Here is a 20,377-nt window from a genome sequence, read left to right on the forward strand (position 1 = left end):
GGTGGTTCAGCGGTTTCTGAAAGGCTACCCACACTTGTCAGACCTCCTCGGCAAGGTGCGCCGGGTCAGCGTACATTTCCGCAAGTCCAACACGGACGCTGCCAGTGCACCGACTGCTTTGCGACGTGCCCTCACAGTGGAAGTCTACACTTCACATGTTCTCCCGGCTGTATGAGCAGCGTAGAGCTATAGTGGAATACCAACTCCAACATGGGCGACGAAATGGGAGTCAGCCTCCTCAATTCTTTACAGAGGAGTGGACCTGGATGGCGGATATCTGCCAGGTCCTTGGAAACTTTGAAGAGTCCACCCTGATGGTGAGCGGCGATGCTGTAATCATTAGCGTCACCATTCCCCTGCTATGCCTGTTGAGAAGTTCTCTGCAAAGCATAAAGACTGATGCTTTGCAGGCTGAAACGGAGGTGGGGGAAGACAGTATGTCACTGGATAGTCAGAGCACCCTCATGTCTATATCTTAGCGCATGGAGGAGGAGGAGGGGGAGGAGCCTAAGGAGGAAGAGACAGCTGGGCCCACTGTAGAGGGTACCCATGCTGCTTGCCTCTCATCCATTCAGCGTGTATGGCCTGAGGAGGAGGAGGAGGAGGAGGATACTCAAAGTGATCTTCCTAGTGAGACAGCCATATGTTGCGTACAGGTACCCTGGCACACATGGCTGACTTTATGTTAGCATGCCTTTCTCGTGACCCTCGTGTTAAACGCATTCTGGCCACTACGGATTACTGGGTGTACACACTGTTTAACCCACGGTATAAGGAGAACCTTTCCACTCTCATTCCCGAAAAGGAAAGGGGTTTGAGAGTGATGCAATACCACAGCGCCCTGGTGGACAAACTGATGGTAAAATTCCCATCTGACAGTGCTAGTGGCAGAAGGCGCAGTTCCGAGGGCCAAGTAGCAGGGGAGGCGCGGAAATCAGGCAGCATGCTCCGCGCAGGCAGGGGAACACTCTCCAAGGCCTTTGCCAGCTTTTTGGCTCCCCAGCAAGACTGTCTCACACCTCCCCAGTCCAGGTTGAGTCGGAGGGAGCACTGTAAGAAGATGGTGAGGGAGTACGCAGCCGATCGTACCACCGTCCTCCGTGACGCCTCTGCTCCTTACAACTACTGGGTGTCAAAGCTGGACATGTGGCCCGAACTCGCGCTGTATGCCCTGGAGGTGTTGACGTGCCCTGCGGCTAGCGTCTTGTCAGAGAGAGTGTTTAGTGCAGCTGGGGGAATCATCACGGACAAGCGTACCCGCCTGTCAACTGACAGCGCCGACAGGCTTACACTCATAAAGATGAATAAAGCCTGGATTTCCCCAGACTTCTCTTCTCCACCAGCGGACAGCAGCGCTACCTAAAGACTTTTGTCAATCTGTGTATGATATTCGTCCTCCTCCTCCTGAAACCTCTCGTAATCACCGCGAACGGGCAATTTTTCTGTGGGCCAAAAGGCTTTTCTAAATAATATTTATCTGTTTCAAGTCTCATTAAAGCATTGAAACTTCCACCTGAACCAATTGTTTTTTAGACTGGGCTGCCTCTAGGCCTAGTTAAAAAGTAAGCCACAGTACGTTAAGCGATTAATGGGTTTCACCTGCCCTCTGGGTTGGGCATGGGCAATTTTTCTGGGGTACATTTGTACTGTCAGTACAACAATTTTTCGGGCCCTCGCCTACAATGTAATCCAAGTAATTTTTATGGGCTTCGCCTGCACTCATGGTACACCACTGTGTCTGGGGTTGGCCTACACTTTTGCTACAGAAATGTAACTCTGTTCTGCCTACCTATACTTCTGCCACAGTAATGCTACAGGGGTCTGACTATACTTCAGCAACAGAAATGTTACTTCGGTCTGCCGATACTTCTGCTCCTGAAATGTTACCTTGGTTGGTGTATACTGTTACTACTGTAATTTTACTAATACTGGGCTCTGCCCATAATGCTTCAACGGAAATGTTACTGGGGCAGGTCTATACTGCTAAAACAGAAATGTAACTAATAGTGGGCTCTGCCCATACTGCTTCTACGTTAATGTTACTGGGGCCTGTCTATACTGCTACTACTAAAATCTTATCAATACTATGCTCTCCCTACACTGCTGCCAGGGAAATGTGAATCTGCTGCTTTGCCCATACTGCTTCTACGTTACTGTTACTGGGGTCTGACTATACTGCTACTACTGAAATGTTACAAATGCTGTGCTCTTCCTACATTGCTGCCAGGGAAATGTGAATCTGCTGCTTTGCCCATACTGCTTCTACGTAAGTGTTACTGGGGCCTGTCTATACTGCTACTACTGAAATCTTACCAATACTATGCTCTCCCTACACTGCTGTCAGATAAATGTTTATCTGCTGCTTTGCCCATACTGCTTCTACGTAACTGTTACTGGGGTCTGACTATTCTGCTACAACTGAAATGTTACAAATACTTTGCTCTCCCTACACTGCTGCCAGGAAATGTTTATCTGCTGCTTTGCCCATACTGCTTCTACATAAGTGTTACTGGGGTCTGACTATACTGCTACTACTGAAAAGTTACAAATGCTGTGCTCTCCCTGCACTGCTGCCAAGGAAATGTGAATCTGCTGCTTTGCCCATACTGCTTCAACGTTACTGTTACTGGGGTCTGTCTGCACTGCTGGAACTGAAATGTGACTGGGGCATGTCGCAACTGATACTACTGAAATGTTACAGGGGTCTGTCAATACTGCTGGAACTGAAATGTTACTGGGGTCTGTCTAGACTTATACTACTGAACTGTTACTGGGGTCTGTCTATACTGATACTACTGAAATGTTACTGGGGTCTGTGTATACTGCTGCAAATGAAATGTTAGTGGGGTCTGTCGTCACTGCTGCCCATGAAATGTTACAGGGGTTTGTGCATACTCTTACTGCTGAAATGTTACTAATTCTCGGCTCTGCCTATACTGCTGCTACTGCAATGTTACAGGGTAGTGGAAACGGAGGCTTCCCAAAGACATGATGGTGGCGAGGCCGCGCTACTAGGTTCCACAGGCTCAACAACTTTTCAGCGACGCGGTCACTGGGAAGGTGCATATAACCACGGATACGGGGACAGGACACGTACCGCCTCAAAAACTTCCCCGTCCTCCTCCTCCAACAATGAAAACATACTTGGCCGAAGCCCACCTGTATTTAATCAGACGTTAGCTCTGCTGTCCAGGGCACTGCAATGGGATCTATTTATGTACCGCCAGTGGGTTCCAGGGAGCCACCCATGCTGTGGGTCCACACGGAGTTCACATTAGGGAGATGTACCTGCCTGTGTCTATGTATTAAAAACCCCGGTCAGACTGGGGCATGCAGTGTGGGCCGAAGCCCACCTGCATTTAATCTGACGTTACCTCAGCAGTGCTGGGCAATGCAATGGGATTTATTTATGTACCGCTGGTGGGTTCCAGGGAGCCACCCATGCTGTCGGTCCACACCGACTGCACAATTGTACCTGCCTGTGTTGACTTATAAAAACCCCGGTCTGACTGGGGCAGGCAGTGTGGGCTGAAGCCCACCTGCATTTAATCTGACATTACCTCAGCTGTGCTGGGCAATGCAATGGAATTTATTTATGTACCGCCGGTGGCTTCCTGGGAGCATGCTGTCGGTCCACATGGAGTTCTACCTGCCTGTGTCTACTTATAAAGAACCCCAGTCTGACTGGGGCATGCAGTGTGGGCCGAAGCCCACCTGCCTTTAAGCTGATGTTAGCTCTGCTGTCCAAGGCACTGCAATGGGATATATTTATGTACCGCCGGTGGGTTCCAGGGAGCCACCCATGCTGTCGGTCCACAGGGACTTCACATAGGGGATTTGTACCTGTCTGTGTCTATGTATTAAAAACCCCGGTCAGGTTGGGGCATGCAGTGTGGGCCGAAGCCCACCTGCATTTAATCTGACGTTACCTCAGCTGTACTGGGCAGTGCAATGGGATTTATTCATGTACCGCCGGTGGCTTCCTGGGACCCACCCATGCTGTCGGTCCACACGGAGTTGTACCTGCCTGTGTCTACTTATAAAGAATCCCAGTCTGACTCGGGCATGCAGTGTGGGCCGAAGCCTACCTGTATTTAATCTGATGCTACCTCAGCTGTGCTGGGCACTGTAATGGGATATATTTATGTACCGCCAGTGGGTTCCAGGGAGCCACCCATGCTGTGGGTGCACACGGAATTCCCATTGCGGAATTGTACCTGCCTGTGACTATTTATAAAAAACCCCGGTCAGACTGGAGCATGCAGTGTGGGCCGAAGCCCACCTGTATTTAATCTGACGTTAGCTCTACTATCCGGGACACTGCATTGGGACAAACTACAGGAGCAATACAGCGCTAATGAGACGTGCACAGCTACGCTAGCATTGGAGTCCGCTGTAGGCCCGCGATTGCTGAGGGTTTGTGCAGAGGCCTATGTCCTGGGTGCAGTGAAAGTCCGCTTCCTGCCAACGATTGCTGAAGCTGTGGGCCAAGGCCTATGCCAACTAAAGCTAATCGTTTGGGTATATTTTACAGCTCAGTCTGTCAATAGGCCGGGGGGGGAGGGGAGCCATGATGCACAGGATCTCCACGCATTTCAACAAGCGCTAATAATTCTTGGAATAGGAATTTGAGTTTAGCGCGGTAGAACAGTAAAATTTCCCGAAAACATGAGTTTTTCTGGGCTCTGTTCCCTTGTTTTAAGTATTTAGTCTAAGTAGTGCTTATTGAAAATGTACGCAGTACTTAAAGGAGTTATCCACTTTAGACAACCTATTCCACATATGTTATTCGGGAATTCAGAGTTAAATCCATCCAGAATGCTTATCTCCTAGCCAGAGGGGTGAGCTACAAAGAGCATCCCAGCTTTGGAGGATCTGCCCTGCTTTAAGCAGACAACCCATTGCTTTGAAAACGTCTCTTTAAAGGGATAATCCAGAGATTGGGCAAAATTGTCCTCATGGTTCCACTTATTGTCGTTATTCCAAACATCCATCTAAATTGTCAAACTGAACTTTAGTACCTTTTTTTGACGCCATGCTCTACCACTGCTAGCTTCAGATTAACACATTGTTACTTAAAATGGAAGGAGGACTGCAAAAATTACATCCCCCACAATGCCCCATTACCAGTTACTGACGTGGGCATTCATAACTGTACAGACTGGGTCAACAATACAGAATCTGAAGGCACTGAGCAGCCTGACCGGTAACAGCGGAGCGTACAGGCCGTAACTACCTGATACCAATGGAGAACCAAGCGGGCGGAGGGGGAGGGGGGGGGGGCACGGGTAAAGCAATATCTCTGAAGCTTTGTAAAACAAGGTATAACATTATATTGCACAATTCTCTGTTATCACCTTATGAAGCATATAACTTTCACTTTGAATCACGGGAATACCTTTTTAAGCATTGCACAGTGCCCAATCACCCAAAATTACCCATCATTTTTACATAAAAAATCACCAGCCCTTCCCCCATCAATAAAGACTTGAACAAATTTGAAAGTCTCCATTGGTCTGTGTCTTTGCTGCCTTCTCTGAGACGGTCGTCAGGCACTTCTGCCTTTCAATGGTTACCAATCAATTGATTCTTTATTAATAGAGATGAGCGAGCACCAAAATGCTCGGGTGCTCGTTACTCGGGACGAAATTTTCGCAATGCTCGAGGGTTCGTTTCGAGTAACGAACCCCATTGAAGTCAATGGGCGACCCGAGCATTTTTGTATTTCGCCGATGCTCGCTAAGGTTTCCATGTGTGAAAATCTGGGCAATTCAAGAAAGTGATGGGAACGACACAGCAACGGATAGGGCAGGCGAGGGGCTACATGTTGGCATCTCAAGTTCACAGGTCCCACTATTAAGCCACAATACCGGCAAGAGTGGGCCCCCCCCCCTCCCAACAACTTTTACTTCTGAAAAGCCCTCATTAGCAATGCATACCTTAGCTAAGCACCACACTACCTACAACAAAGCACAATCACTGCCTGCATGACACTCTGCTGCCACTTCTCCTGGGTTACATGCTGCCCAAACCCCCCCCCCCTTCCCCCACGACCCAGTGTCCACAGCGCACACCAAACTGTCCCTGCGCAGCCTTCAGCTGCCCTCATGCCACACCACCCTCATGTCTATTTATAAGTGCGTCTGCCATGACGAGGAACTGCAGGCACACACTGCAGAGGGTTGGCACGGCTAGGCAGCGACCCTCTTTAAAAGTGGTGGGGCGATAGCCCACAATGCTGTACAGAAGCAATGAGAAATAGAATCCTGTGCCACCGCCATCAGGAGCTGCACACGTGGGCATAGCAATGGGGAAGCTATGTGCCACACACTATTCATTCTGTCAAGGTGTCTGCATGCCCCAGTCAGACTGGTAATATGTACCTTAACAGTAACCGCGTTGGTGGTAATGTGGTGGTGACTGCGGACCTAGTAGCGCGGTTTTATTTTGTTGGTTTTCGGAATGTGGCCAGGATTAAGTTGGCCGTGGCGGGGGATGTTTTTGAGGCACTACGTGTCCTCTCCACGTGTCCGTGGTTATATGCACCTTAACAGTAACCGCGTTGGTGGTAATGTGGTGGTGACTGCGGACCTAGTAGCGCGGTTGTATTTTGTTGGTTTTCGGAATGTGGCCAGGATTAAGTGGGCCGTGGCGGGGGGATGGTGGGGGGGCTCTCTTGTTGTGTCGGTAAAGGTGAAATTCTTGGACTGCCACCAGACAAACCAATGCAAAGGCATTTGCCAAGAATGTTTTCATTGTTGGAGGAGGAGGGGGATGTTTTTGAGGCACTACGTGTCCTCTCCACGTGTCCGTGGTTATATGCACCTTAACAGTAACCGCGTTAGTGGGAAATGGCCTCGCTGCCATCATGTCTTTGTGAAGCCTCTGTTTCCACACCCCAGAGACATACCATTAGCAGCGGTATAGGCAGAGCCCATAATTCGTAACATTTCAGCCGTAGCATTAGGACAGGCCCCACTAACATATCACTAGCAGCATTATAGGGGGAGCACAGTATTAGTTCCATTTCAGTAATAGTAGCACTCAAGACAGGCCCCAGTAACAATTCCGAAGCAGCAGTATAGTGGGAGCGCAGTCTTCGTTCCATTTCAGTAATAGTAGCACTCAAGACAGGCCCCAGTAACAATTCCGAAGCAGCAGTATAGTGGGAGCGCAGTCTTCGTTCCATTTCAGTAATAGTAGCACTCAAGACAGGCCCCAGTAACAATTCCGAAGCAGCAGTATAGTGGGAGCGCAGTCTTCGTTCCATTTCAGTAATAGTAGCACTCAAGACAGGCCCCAGTAACAATTCCGAAGCAGCAGTATAGGAGGAGCATAGTCTAAGTTCCATTTAAGTAATAGTAGCAGCCTACACAGGCCCCAGGAACAATTCCGAAGCAGCAGTATAGTGGGAGCGCAGTCTTAGTTCCATTTCAGTAGCTGCAGTATAGCCAAGGCCCAAGTTACATTTATGTAGCTAAAGTGTAGGCCAACCCCACACACCTTTCTGTACCATGAGTGCAGGCGAAGAACATAGAAATTGCTATGATTACACTGTAGGTGAGGGCCCAAAAAAATTGGTGTACCAACAGTACTAATGTACCTCAGTAAAAATTGGCCATGCCCAACCAAGAGGTCAGGTGAAACCCATTAATCGCGTTGGTTAATGTGGCTTAAGTGGTAACTAGGCCTGGAGGCAGCCCAGTTTAACGAAAAATTGTTTCAAGTTAAAGTTCCAACGCTTTTAAGAGCATTGAAACGTATAAAAAATTTTTAGAAAAATTATATGAGTGAGCCTTGTGGCCCTAAGAAAAATTGCCCGTTCAGCGTGATTACGTGAGGTTTCAGGAGGAGGAGCAGGAGGAGGAGGAGGAATATTATACACAGATTGATGAAGCAGAAATGTCCCCGTTTTGGATGGTAAGAGAGAACGATGCTTCCATCCGCGGGTGCAGCCTACGTATTGCTTAGGTATCGCTGCTGTCCGCTGGTGGAGAAGAGAAGTCTGGGGAAATCCAGGCTTTGTTCATCTTGATGAGTGTTAGCCTATCGGCACTGTTGGTTGACAGGCGGGTATGCTTATCTGTGATGATTCCCCCAGCCACACTAAACACCCTCTCCGACAAGACGCTAGCCGCAGGACAAGCAAGCACCTCCAGGGCATACAGCGCTAGTTCAGGCCACGTGTCCAGCTTCGACACCCAGTAGTTGTAGGTGGCAGAGGCGTCACGGAGGACGGTCGTGCGATCGGCTACGTACTCCCTCACCATCCTTTTACAGTGCTCCCGCCGACTCAGCCTTGACTGGGGAGCGGTGACACAGTCTTGCTGGGGAGCCATAAAGCTGTCCAGGCCCTTAAAGACTGTTGCACTGCCTGGGCTGTACATGCTGCTCGATCTCCGCACCTCCCCTGCTACCTGGCCCTCGGAACTGCGCCTTCTGCCACTAGCGCTGTCGTATGGGAATTTTACCATCAGCTTGTCCGCCAGGGTCCTGTGGTATAGCAACACTCTCGAACCCCTTTCCTCTTCGGGAATGAGAGTGGGAAGGTTCTCCTTATAGCGTGGGTCGAGCAGTGTGTACACCCAGTAATCCGTAGTGGCCAGAATGCGTGTAACGCGAGGGTCACGAGAAAGGCATCCTAACATGAAGTCAGCCATGTGTGCCAGGGTACCTGTACGCAACACATGGCTGTCCGCACTAGGAAGATCACTTTCAGGATCCTCCTCCCCCTCCTCCTCCTCAGGCCATACACGCTGAAATGATGACAGGCAAGCAGCATGGGTACCGTCAGCAGTGGGCCAAGCTGTCTCTTCCCCCTCCTCCTCATCCTCCTCATGCTCCTCCTCCTCCTCCTGAACGCGCTGAGATATAGACAGGAGGGTGCTCTGACTATCCAGCGACATACTGTCTTCCCCCGGCTCTGTTTCCGAGCGCAAAGCGGCTGCCTTTATGGTTTGCAGGGAACTTCTCAAGATGCATAGCAGAGGAATGGTGACGCTAATGATTGCAGCATCGCCGCTCACCACCTGGGTAGACTGCTCAAAGTTTCGAAGGACCTGGCAGATGTCTGCCAACCAGGCCCACTCTTCTGAAAAGAATTGAGGAGGCTGACTCCCACTGCGCCGCCCATGTTGGAGTTGGTATTCCACTATAGCTCTACGCTGCTCATAGAGCCTGGCCAACATGTGGAGCGTAGAGTTCCACCATGTGGGCACGTCGCACAGCAGTCGGTGCACTGGCAGATTAAACCGATGTTGCAGTGTCCGCAGGGTGGCAGCGTCCGTGTGGGACTTGCGGAAATGTGCGCAGAGCCGGCGCACCTTTACGAGCGGGTCTTACAAGCGTGGGTAGCTTTTCAGAAAGCGCTGAACCACCAAATTAAAGACGTGGGCTAGGCATGGCACGTGCGTGAGGCTGCCGAGCTGCAGAGCCGCCACCAGGTTACGGCCGTTGTCACACACGACCATGCCCGGTTGGAGGCTCAGCGGCGCAAGCCAGCGGTCGGTCTGCTCTGTCAGACCCTGCAGCAGTTCGTGGGCCGTGTGCCTCTTATCTCCTAAGCTGAGTAGTTTCAGCACGGCCTGCTGACGCTTGCCCACCGCTGTGCTGCCATGCCGCGCGACACCGACTGCTGGCGACGTGCTGCTGCTGCTGACACATCTTGATTGCGAGACAAAGGTTACGGAGGAGGAGGAGGGTGGTTTAGTGGAGGAAGCATACACCGCCGCAGATACCAGCACCGAGCTGGGGCCCGCAATTCTGGGGGTGGGTAGGACGTGAGCGGTCCCAGGCTCTGACTCTGTCCCAGCCTCCACTAAATTCACCCAATGTGCCGTCAGGGAGATGTAGTGGCCCTGGCCGCCTGTGCTTGTCCACGTGTCCGTTGTTAAGTGGACCTTGGCAGTAACCGCGTTGGTGAGGGGGCGCGTACAATGTTGCGGGAGACGTGGTCGTGCAGGGCTGGGACGGCACATCGGAAAAAGTAGTGGCGACTGGGAACTGAGTAGCGCGGGGCCGCCGCCTCCATCATACTTTTGAAGGACTCTGTTTCCACAACCCTATACGGCAGCATCTCAAGGCTGATAAATTTGGCTATGTGGACGGTTAACGCTTGAGCGTGCGGGTGCGTGGCGGTGTACTTGCGCTTGCGCTCAAACACTTGCGCTAGCGACGGCTGGACGGTGGGGTGCAAGACATTGGTGGATGGGGCCGAGGACAGCGGAGGTGAGGGTGTGGGTGCAGGCCAGGAGACGGTAATGCCTGTGTCCTCAGAGCGGGGTTGGATCTCAGTGGCAGGTTGGGGCACAGGGGGAGAGGCAGCAGTGCAAACCGGAGGCGGTGAACGGCCTTCGTCCCACCTTGTGGGGTGCTTGGCCATCATATGTCTGCGCATGCTGGTGGTGGTGAGGTTGTTGATGGTGGCTCCCCGGCTGATCTTGGCGCGACAAAGGTTGCACACCACTGTTCGTCGGTCGTCAGGCGTCTCTGTGAAAAACTGCCAGACCTTAGAGCACCTCGGCCTCCGCAGGGTGGCATGGCGCGAGGGTGTGCTTTGGGAAACAGTTGGTGGATTATTTGGTCTGGCCCTGCCTCTACCCCTGGACACCGCACTGCCTCTTGCAACCTGCCCTGCTGCTGCCCGTGCCTCCCCCTCTGAAGACCTGTCCTGTGTAGGCGTTGCACACCAGGTGGGGTCAGTCACCTCATCATCCTGCTGTTCTTCCTCCGAATCCTCTGTGCGCTCCTCCCTCGGACTTACTGCCCTTACTACTACCTCACTGCAAGACAACTGTGTCTCATCGTCATCGTCATCGTCCTCCTCACCCACTGAAAGGTCTTGAGACAGTTGCCGGAAGTCCCCAGCCTCATCCCCCGGACCCCGGGAACTTTCCAATGGTTGGGCATCAGTGACGATAAACTCCTCTGGTGGGAGAGGAACCACTGCTGCCCAATCTGAGCAGGGGCCCGAGAACAGTTCCTGGGAGTCATTGTAGTGGAGTGAGGAGGCTGGGAGGAAGGAGGAGTAGCAGCCAGAGGATTTGGATTTGCAGCACTGGACGGCGCAGAACTGTGGGTGGATGATAGCTTGCTCGAAGCGCTTTCTGCCATCCACGACAGGACCTGCTCACACTGCTCATTTTCTAATAAAGGTCTCCCGCGTGGACCCATTAATTGGGCGATGAATGTGGGGACGCCAGAAACGTGCCTCTCTCCTAATCGCGCAGCAGTCGGCTGCGATACACCTTGATCAGGAGCTCGCCCTGTGCCCACACCCTCACTTGGGCCTACGCGTCCTCGGCCACGTCCACGTATTGATTCCTGTTGTAGGAATCTTTCTCAAGCAAACACAGAAACCAAAGTGCTGTCACTATATACAAGTCTAAAAAGGTCAGCCCCCTACATCAGCCTATCCTGGAGAAGTCACACAAGTGAGAGTATGTGTGTTTAAAGAGAAACCTCTTAACCGACAGAATTTGTGTACAGATATACTCTGTAAACCGACACGTCAAAACAACCTCCTCATGTTTGATAGTTGCCATCCACGGAGGATGATTGAGTCACTGCCATCGAGCCAACTATTACGTGTTCGTCGCATCACTCATGATGAGAAACTAGACATGAGGCTAGAGGAAATGAGCAGACGGTTTCTAATGAGGGGTTATCCACAAGATCTGGTTTGAACATCCACCATAAAAGTGAAGGGCATCTCACGTGACGATTTGATGACCCCGAAGGCACAACCAGAAAAAATGTTGAGAATTCCATTTGTTTCAACCTATGGTCTAGAGAGTAAGTCCATTTCTAAAATTGTTAGAAAGTATTGGCATATACTTACAAAGAACTGCCCTCAGATTGTGGAATGGAAATAGCCTCCACTCATGTCTTATAGAAGAGCCTCTAACCTGAGGGATAAGCTTGTACATGCACATGAGAATACACCTGGTACATCCGAACAAACACTCTTGGCCCCATTAAAATCTGGAAATTTCCCTTGTGTGAACTGTTCATACTGCAATAACCTCATTTGTGGGGACACCTTTTTTCATCCACGGACGGAAAGAAAATATAAATTCAGAGATTGGTACTCATGCGAATCTGCATTTGTAATATATGCAATCACATGTCCATGTGGACTTATATACATAGGTGAAACCACGAATGGGGTTAGAGTACGCATTACGGCGCATAACAGCATGATTCGGACGCGCAAACAGGATTTGACCGTACCTCAACATTGCGCACTAATTGGGCATACTGTAAGCCAATTTAAATTTCGGGTCATCGACCAAGTCCCTAAATCCATCAGGGGTGGTGACCGGGAGAAACTATTAAGGAAAAAGGGGCTTCAATGGATTTTTAATAGAGATGAGCGAGCATACGCTCTAAGGGCAATTGCTCGACCGAGCATTGCCCTTAGCAAGTACCTGCCCGCTCGGGAGCAAAGATTCAGCTGCCGGCGGCGGGCGGGGAGCAGTGGAGGACAGCGGGGAGGAACGGAGGGGAGGTCTATCTCCCCCCTGCTCATGGCCACAACTCACCTGTCACCTGCGCCGGCAGGCGAACCTTTTCTTCCGAGCGAGGAGATACTCGCTAAGGACAATGCTCGATTGAGTAATTGTCCTTAGCGATATACTCGCTCATCTCTAATTTTTAATCTTGAGACGGTGACTCCTAACAGGTTATCTTTAGATGACAATTTTACCCCTTTTATTTAAATGTATCTGAATATTCTCGTTGCTTTTGTCATTTCCTTTTGTGTATTGTATTTTAGATCGCTGTCCCATGTATCAGTCTTACCTGAGTTTCTCATTATTTGTCTCTTCTTTTTCAGGCATGTGTATTTTAACTAGTAGTGGGTAAAATCCCTGGCATCCTCTTCCTGCGTTTCCCTGTTGTGTTATTCCGGATATGATTTATTATATTTTTTTCTGCATAACGGATTTTTTCAGGCAAAATTATTTTACTTTAGGGGGACTACCCACTAGAGTTTTCTTTCACTGCGAAATTCGCAGCGTTTTTTTTTTCTGCAGGGATCTATGGGACTTGTAATGTTAAAATCACGATCGCGCAAAATCGCAATTTACCGCGAAATCGCGATTTTAACATTACAAGTCCCATAGACCCCTGCAGAAAAAAAATGCTGCGAACTTCGCAGTGAAAAAAACTGTAGTGGGCAGTCACCCTTAAAAAAATGTATTTTCCAGAAAGATTGACATTGTGTTACTTGTCTTGGATTAATAAATAAAATATACTTTGAAGCATATATGCTGTGATTCTTTGTATAAAGAGAGACCTCTATACACGTACAACATCTTTATGCATTATGGGTAAATTAATAGGCAAACGATACACAAGTGATAACACGATGTGATGTGGATAGAATGGGTATTGCCATAGACAGTGGTTATGTTCCGTTGGTTTAACAGGCTGAACCACATTGTACTATTAGTGAATGGACATGACACCGCTTTGCATTATAAGGGCTTAGTCACACGGGCGCATCGGCCGATGCGCCAATGTGACTGTGCCCTTACTGCAGAAAGAAGACGGCCGTACTTCAGGATGGACGACTCCCCGCAGTGCAGAAGAAAGAACACATGACCGGCAATGAAGCCGCTCACATGTTCTTTCCTCCGGCGCTGCAGAGAGACGTCCATCCTGAAATGTAGCCGTCTCTTTCCCGCAGTAACACGGGCGCCGATGCGCCCATACGACTAAGCCCTCACACGTTTGGCGGTTGCTTTCCGTCAGGGCAGTGGGCTGTCTTGCTGGTGGCTGCTGTGAGGAGCAACTTGCACGGAACTAAAATGAGCAGATGCGCATGTGGTTGATACTCAATACTTACACATATGGTTGGTGCCTGTTAAGATGGACGCCTGACGCTACGGAGTTATAACGCCAGTATTCTCAGTACGTGGGAATGTCGCATATGCGCAGTTGACTGATAGGCCCGAGAAATGCATAATGTGGCGGTTTGATTAGAAGACATGCGTACATTGAAAGCTATAGATATTATGGCAAACACAGTGTGTGGAGGCTGCGAGGTGAGACATAAAGGTTTCTCTTTAACCCCTGCTCGCTCCAGGGCGCACAGTTACATTCTGCAGCGTCGGACTATTTATGAAGCGAGATCATGGGGCGACCTCTTCATTTAGCGTGGGCGGCAGCTGTTTAATACAGCTGACACCCACGGGCAATAGCTGCAATAGGCACGGCCGATCGCGGCTAGTAACCCTTTAAAAGTTCTGACAGCGGCATTTAAATCCCCCGAATGATGTTCAGGGGTCCCAGACGCCACCCTCCCAAGATGAGATCACAGGGAGACGTGCAGGTGTCATGGCAGACGGGGCATGTTTTAAAGCATTAAAGTTTAATTCACCCCCCTTTTGCCATATCTATAGTAAAAAAAACCTAAATCATAAAACAAAAATACATATTTAATATCGCCAAGTCCGTAAAAGTCCGATCTATCAAAGTAGAGTATTATTTACCCCGTACGGTGAACGTCGTCTGAAAAAAAAGGAAGGCCAGAAATGCACCTTGAGTCACCCTGCCTCCCAGAGAAAAATGCAATAAAAAGCGATCAAAAAGTCGCACTGAAAGATGGCGGAATGTCTTTTTTTTCCCTTTTACTCCACATAGAATTTTTTTAAAATTTTTCATTGCATTATATGGTACATTAAATAGTACAATTAAAAAATACAACTCAGGGCTTATTCAGAAGTGCGTATATCAGTTAGGTTTTTACGCCCCGCCGATATACGCTGTCCCTTTCTGCAGGGGGAGGAGGTGGACTGGGCCAGGAACAATGCACTGAGCTCCCGCCCCCTGCCACTGTTTTCAATAGGAGGGGAGGTGGCGGAGCCAAGTTCCATCCCCTCCTTTTGCAAATAGTGGTGAGGGGGCGGGAGCTCAGTGCATTGTTCCTGGCCCAGTCCACCTCCTCCCCCTGCAGAAAGGGACAGCGTATATCAGCCCGGCGTGAAAACTTGGCCGATATACGCACATCTGAATAAGCCCTCATACAGCTACATCAATGGATAAAGAAAGGAGTTATGATTTTTTTAAAGGGGGAGTGTGTGTGGGGAGGGGGGATGAAAATGAAAAGAAAAAAAGAAAGAAAAAAGAAGGGCTGCATCATCAAGGGGTTAACACTCATACCTCTCACTTGTGTGGCTGCTCCAGGATAGGCTGATGCAGGGGGCTGTCCTTTTTTAGACTTGTCTATAGTGACAGCACTTTGGTTTCTGTGTTTGCTTGAGAAAGTTTCCTACAGCAGGGATGGAAGCATTGCACTGTCCTGTTTTTGGAAGATTAAAGAATATCCATGTTGGACGCATTCATATTTGGATGCTGTCTGATACCTATACTTCTCCATATCTGCATTGTTGGTGAACTTGGATCCAGTTCCCTCTCGGGCGTGCATCCTGCTTTATAAGCTGTGTATTCCTGGTGAGTGCTGCTGACACCGTCTACCTGCCCAACATACATAGTTATGGAGTAAAATACAGAATTCAAATGGTGTTGGAAGTTTGTTCTTTTTAAAAAATTAAAAGATTTTTTTTAGAAATCCAACCCGGCAAATGTACAATAGAACCTCTGGAACAGCAGGAAAACGCTGCTGAGTGCAGGGGCCCATCTGCACCCCAACTCCCACAAGTCACGGCTCCTGAGAATGATCCACAAATGATGGAGTCGATCGAGAGACTGTGGGCGACATGGAGCGACCTCTCTTCTGTAGTGGGGAAGTTATGTACTTCCCACTGATGGAGGTTGGCCAGGCGCTCCCGGAGACCATCCAACACACTCTGCATGGCACACACCTGCAGAGTGCACAAACGGACCTCCTGGAAGTACCAGGCCAGCCTCTCATCAGGGAGAGCATCGCGCCACGCTGTTGGGAAAAGAGAGATTGTATTAAGGGCAATTGAGCTTTTCACAAACAAAATACACAATCCAAGTCGACTAAAACAAACCAAAGGGCTCTGCCATTTGTAACCCTGCTGATTCACTTGACGGCCCACCAAACACCCTGTCTGAAAACTGCCCCAGCTTGGTGCAGTAAGGACACATGTTTGCTTGCATTTGTTACAGCCCCAGGATAAGGTGTTCTTGCAGAAAAGATTAGCCACCATTTTGCCTGGTATGTGAAGACTCAATGGAGGAATAGGTGCCTTTAAAAGGTGCTTAACAAACACTTTTTTGTCCCCCCTTTTAAGGTCTCTGAGCAAAAGAGCTTGGTGTAATTGAGCAGCCGCTTGGGACCTAAAATTGTGTTCTGACAACTATCGGCGACTAGAAAAAAAAGGCGCCCGGTCATAGCTCAACCACTGCAAGGTCCAAAAAGCTTCCGTAACAAAGGGTCTGAATCTTGAACTACTCTCTATGACACTCAGCCAATCTTAAGGTGCCCACTGACTGCAAATAAACTAGTGAAAAGGTCAGTTGCTCATTCTCAGTTGGCTAGACAACACTAGTGCCACAATCTTTTACTAGTCCGTCTACATGGGCCACTGTGAGAACTACAGTCACCAACATGTGGTTTGCACTTACTAAACACAGGGCAGGACTCCAGGATCCTGTGTGTAGCCTCCTCCATCACAGGCTGGGGTGGCTCTAGAGGAGCCACTGATGAAGGTAAACCCTCTGGCTCTAGAGAAAATTGTGCCAGCGGCTCTTCTGCTGCAAGGAGACAAGTATAGTGTTGAGGAAAGTGTTCCCAAGCAAGCCTATCATAACACGCAACATTTCTTGGCTTTTTGAATACCTACAGGGGTGCTCCTCCATAGAGGATTGTGGTGGAGGGGTTGGCAGCTGGACTTCCATCTCTGCAGCTGGCACTGGCTGGCCATGTCCCATCCTGTGGCTGCATTGCGCTTCTGTTGGGACATTTAAAAAAAAAAAGGGAATGGCAACTTTAGCAATACCCAAAGAGATAGACGCTTATGCTAAAAGGTAAGCATCAAGCAGTTTGATAGCCCACATGTTTGGATCCACATAGCAGACAGCCACCAGTGTAAAAAGAACAAAATGGTGCAAGCTTCAAAACACTTATTCTAATGCTCCTGCTGTCACTAAGCGAAGGCAACCCAAAAAGTGAAAGTGTTGGTCATCCCCATTGCAGGGCAAGCTACAGGGCAAGTGCTGGAGATCTGTACAGTGCCCATGGTTGCATACATGTCTCAGGCCTCTTTCACACGTGCGCCGTTTTAGTGCTGATTAGGTGCATGGCAAAAAAAAACATCTTAAAAAAAGCCCATGGTTTCCTATGGGTTCTTTCAGATGTGCGTCTTTTGGACGCCCAAGAAAATTGCTTATCAAAAGATAAGACATGTCCTAAGCGAGCACTCATGGCAAAAAAAAGTTCACTAGCATGGCAAAAACTCACAAGTTTGGCGCAATAAGATGCCTAAAATGTTCCGAAAAATACACACCCAACACCCACATGTGCCAATACTTGTGACATCACCAACCACACAGCTAGCCTACCTCTTCCCTGGCACAGAGTTTCCCGCCAGATCTTCCGTAACTGGGCTGGGTTCTTTAACTTTAGGTTCCTCCACCTTTTTTGTAGCTGCCCATGTTTTCTCCATCGCCCTTGAGACCTTCTGCAAAATCTACTTTTTGTGAATGTTGGGATGTAAATGTGGGCCATGCTTTCCGTCATAGTCGAGCTGGTCCATCAGATGGACCAGCAGTTGGGTTTCCCGCTGTCCCAGAGGAGATGCACGTCTGCTCATTTTGTGGCCCTAAGGTTATGAAAACAAAATGACAGAATATTTTCACTTTCAAGCGTAAGCTGCCATCGGGGAATGCTCGCAATTACGTGGGGTTGGGCCAGCAGAAGCTATGCCAGGCGCACATGCAGCCACCTCCTCCTCTTGCAGTTGGGCCCCATGCCAATGTGTATTCTCGCCCGACCCCAAATACTCTTTGTGGCGCTTTTTAGCACGCTAACACAATCACTTTGGCGGCCACATTAAACAGAGCTCAAACTTTCATAGTTGAAACTAGTGCCATGCGTTTAAAACCATAAATAGTCTGACTCTGGAGCTCATGGGGAGACAAGTGCATAAAGGCTGGTCAAAAACGCAGTCATAGCCCTGCAACTATTTAAAGCCACAAGTGCAGCCAATAGACCATGCTGTTATTAACAGTCACAAAGCACAGTTTTTTGGTGGTGAAATTAGATTTTAACCAACAGTGAAATTTTGATTCTCTAACAACGAGTAGCGGGGCAAAGCCGGTGGTGTGATGATGTTTGTGCGAATCCTTAAACAAGCCAATAAAGGCTGGCAAGCCAAGCAAATGCATGACTGCCATAGGGTTAAAAATCAAGGCACCCATGTACATTTAGCCAATTAGAAAACCCCTGGACTAATGTGGTGGTAAGAAGAGATCTTGTAGCAGGGAGGGCGCCGAAAAAAGCTTGGTGCTTAGGTTGGGCCCAGCCCCAGACTGATTTCTGGTCCACTGCTCATAGGCCTGTCTCTGGTGGTGACTTTCCCTGCTGTTGAGCCACCACAGGTCCAGAAACCAAAAGACCTCCTTGGCAGGTTCAGGCTGCAGGGCAGCAGCGAAAAGGGTCTCAATGGCCCCCTCTTGGTGGTTATGCAAACGGATCACCAAGTGTCCCAAATTAATATTGCCCGTGTGTAGGCTCCATTCCACAAGGCCCCTTTGGTTGTGGTCTCAAAAAATACAGTGCTTAGACCATGTATCTTTTTATTTTGTTTACCATGTCCACTGAGGCTAAAAGCACCTCATTTCGCGTTGACATGCAGGGACAGTGGGTGGAAGAGTCGTAGAGTGTGGACTTCGAATAACAGGAGGGTGAGCAAAGGAATCGGCGGAATGACCTGGAAAGTGCAATTCAGTGAGAGAACGCCTACTCCTCCACTGCACCGGTCATCTGATCTGGGGGTGTGGTAAGGCTTGGGGGGTGGGTGTTTTGATATTATTAGGGGGGGGTGGTAGGGAGCACTATGAGGTGGGCTTGAGTTGGGGATAGCGAGGGTGAGCAGTTGTGGAGTGCGTGTCAGCTCTGCGTGGGTAAGAAAAGAGGAAGGGACTGATGTGGATTGAGTGCATTAGAGACAGGCGTAGGAAGAAAGTATTAAGGTTGGCAGTGAAGATAGCGATGGAGGCTATAGCAGAGATGAGGTTGTTAATGTGCAGTGTGTTAGTGTTGGTGGAGTATACCTGTCTTCCCCCCGTCAAGCAGCCATGTCTAGATGCGCGGTTCGCCCAATTGAACAGTTAAGCAAGTGAGGTAGGGTGTATGTGAAGCAGACTATTGCAGGTGATGAGGCAAGAGAGGAGGGGAGCGGTCAATGACTTTGACTTTCAGGGGCACTCAGTAGTGGTGTGCTGGTGATCCTGTACTGCTCCTAAATCCCCTCTCATGTGGGCTATCTCTCTTTTCCCCCCAGTCCCCCACAGCCATGGGGGGAGAGCAGGGTTGGCTCTCTTCCCTGTTGCCCTGCTGCAGGATGGCGGTTGCCCGGCAGGGGGTGGGGGCTGCAGAGAATTTCAGAGACCAAAGGTGTCTCAAAGTCAAGGGATTTGGGGTGTCAGGGCAGCGGGAGCGAACGGCCCGGGGTCCGTTCGCCGTGAGACCATCTGGAACTGCTACTGATGGCAGTGAAACTCACTCAGCTGCGAGGCGGTGGAAGCAGAGGTGGGCAGCAGGTCCTGCTCCTGCGACGGATCGCTAACTGGGAGGGTTTCGGACGGACTCCTTTTAAGTGCCAGTATGCTAACCTGGGGATCATTCTGCCAGGTAGGCCTGATGGGCTCATACTCCGGTGAGGCCTTGAGAAGGCTCTGGCTGCACCACCGGAGCTAAGGAGAGCAGTGCTGGGTCAGGACAGCGACTCTATCCATGCAGCAGCTGCCTCCGGATCACTGAAAGGTTCCAGCCGCCACTCTAGCCCAGGGAAGCTCGCGCCCAGTAGGTCTCGTGGGCCACAGCGGCTCCCATGCTCTGGTGAGGCCTTAAAAGGTCTCTAACTGTCAAGGCTTATAGCTATATTATTGTATTAAGATGAAAAATCTTTTTATACACTGCTACACCCTTGTATGTATTATTGAAAATTCAATAAAAATTATTGCTACAAAAAAAAAGGTCTTTAACTGCTCCTCCGGTGCAAGGGAGAGCAACGCGTATTCACAGTGGGTTTTGTCGGGCCCGAGTGAACAGTTTAGGAGGAGAAAGGAGGAAAGGTGCCTAATAGAGATGAGCAAGCACCAAAATGCTCGGGTGCTCGTTACTCGGGACGAAATTATCGCGATGCTCGAGGGTTCGTTTCGAGTAACGAACCCCATTGAAGTCAATGGGCGACCCGAGCATTTTTGTATATCGCCGATGCTC

This window comes from Eleutherodactylus coqui, chromosome 12, assembly GCF_035609145.1.
Source record: "Eleutherodactylus coqui strain aEleCoq1 chromosome 12, aEleCoq1.hap1, whole genome shotgun sequence".
Lineage (NCBI taxonomy): Eukaryota > Metazoa > Chordata > Amphibia > Anura > Eleutherodactylidae > Eleutherodactylus > Eleutherodactylus coqui.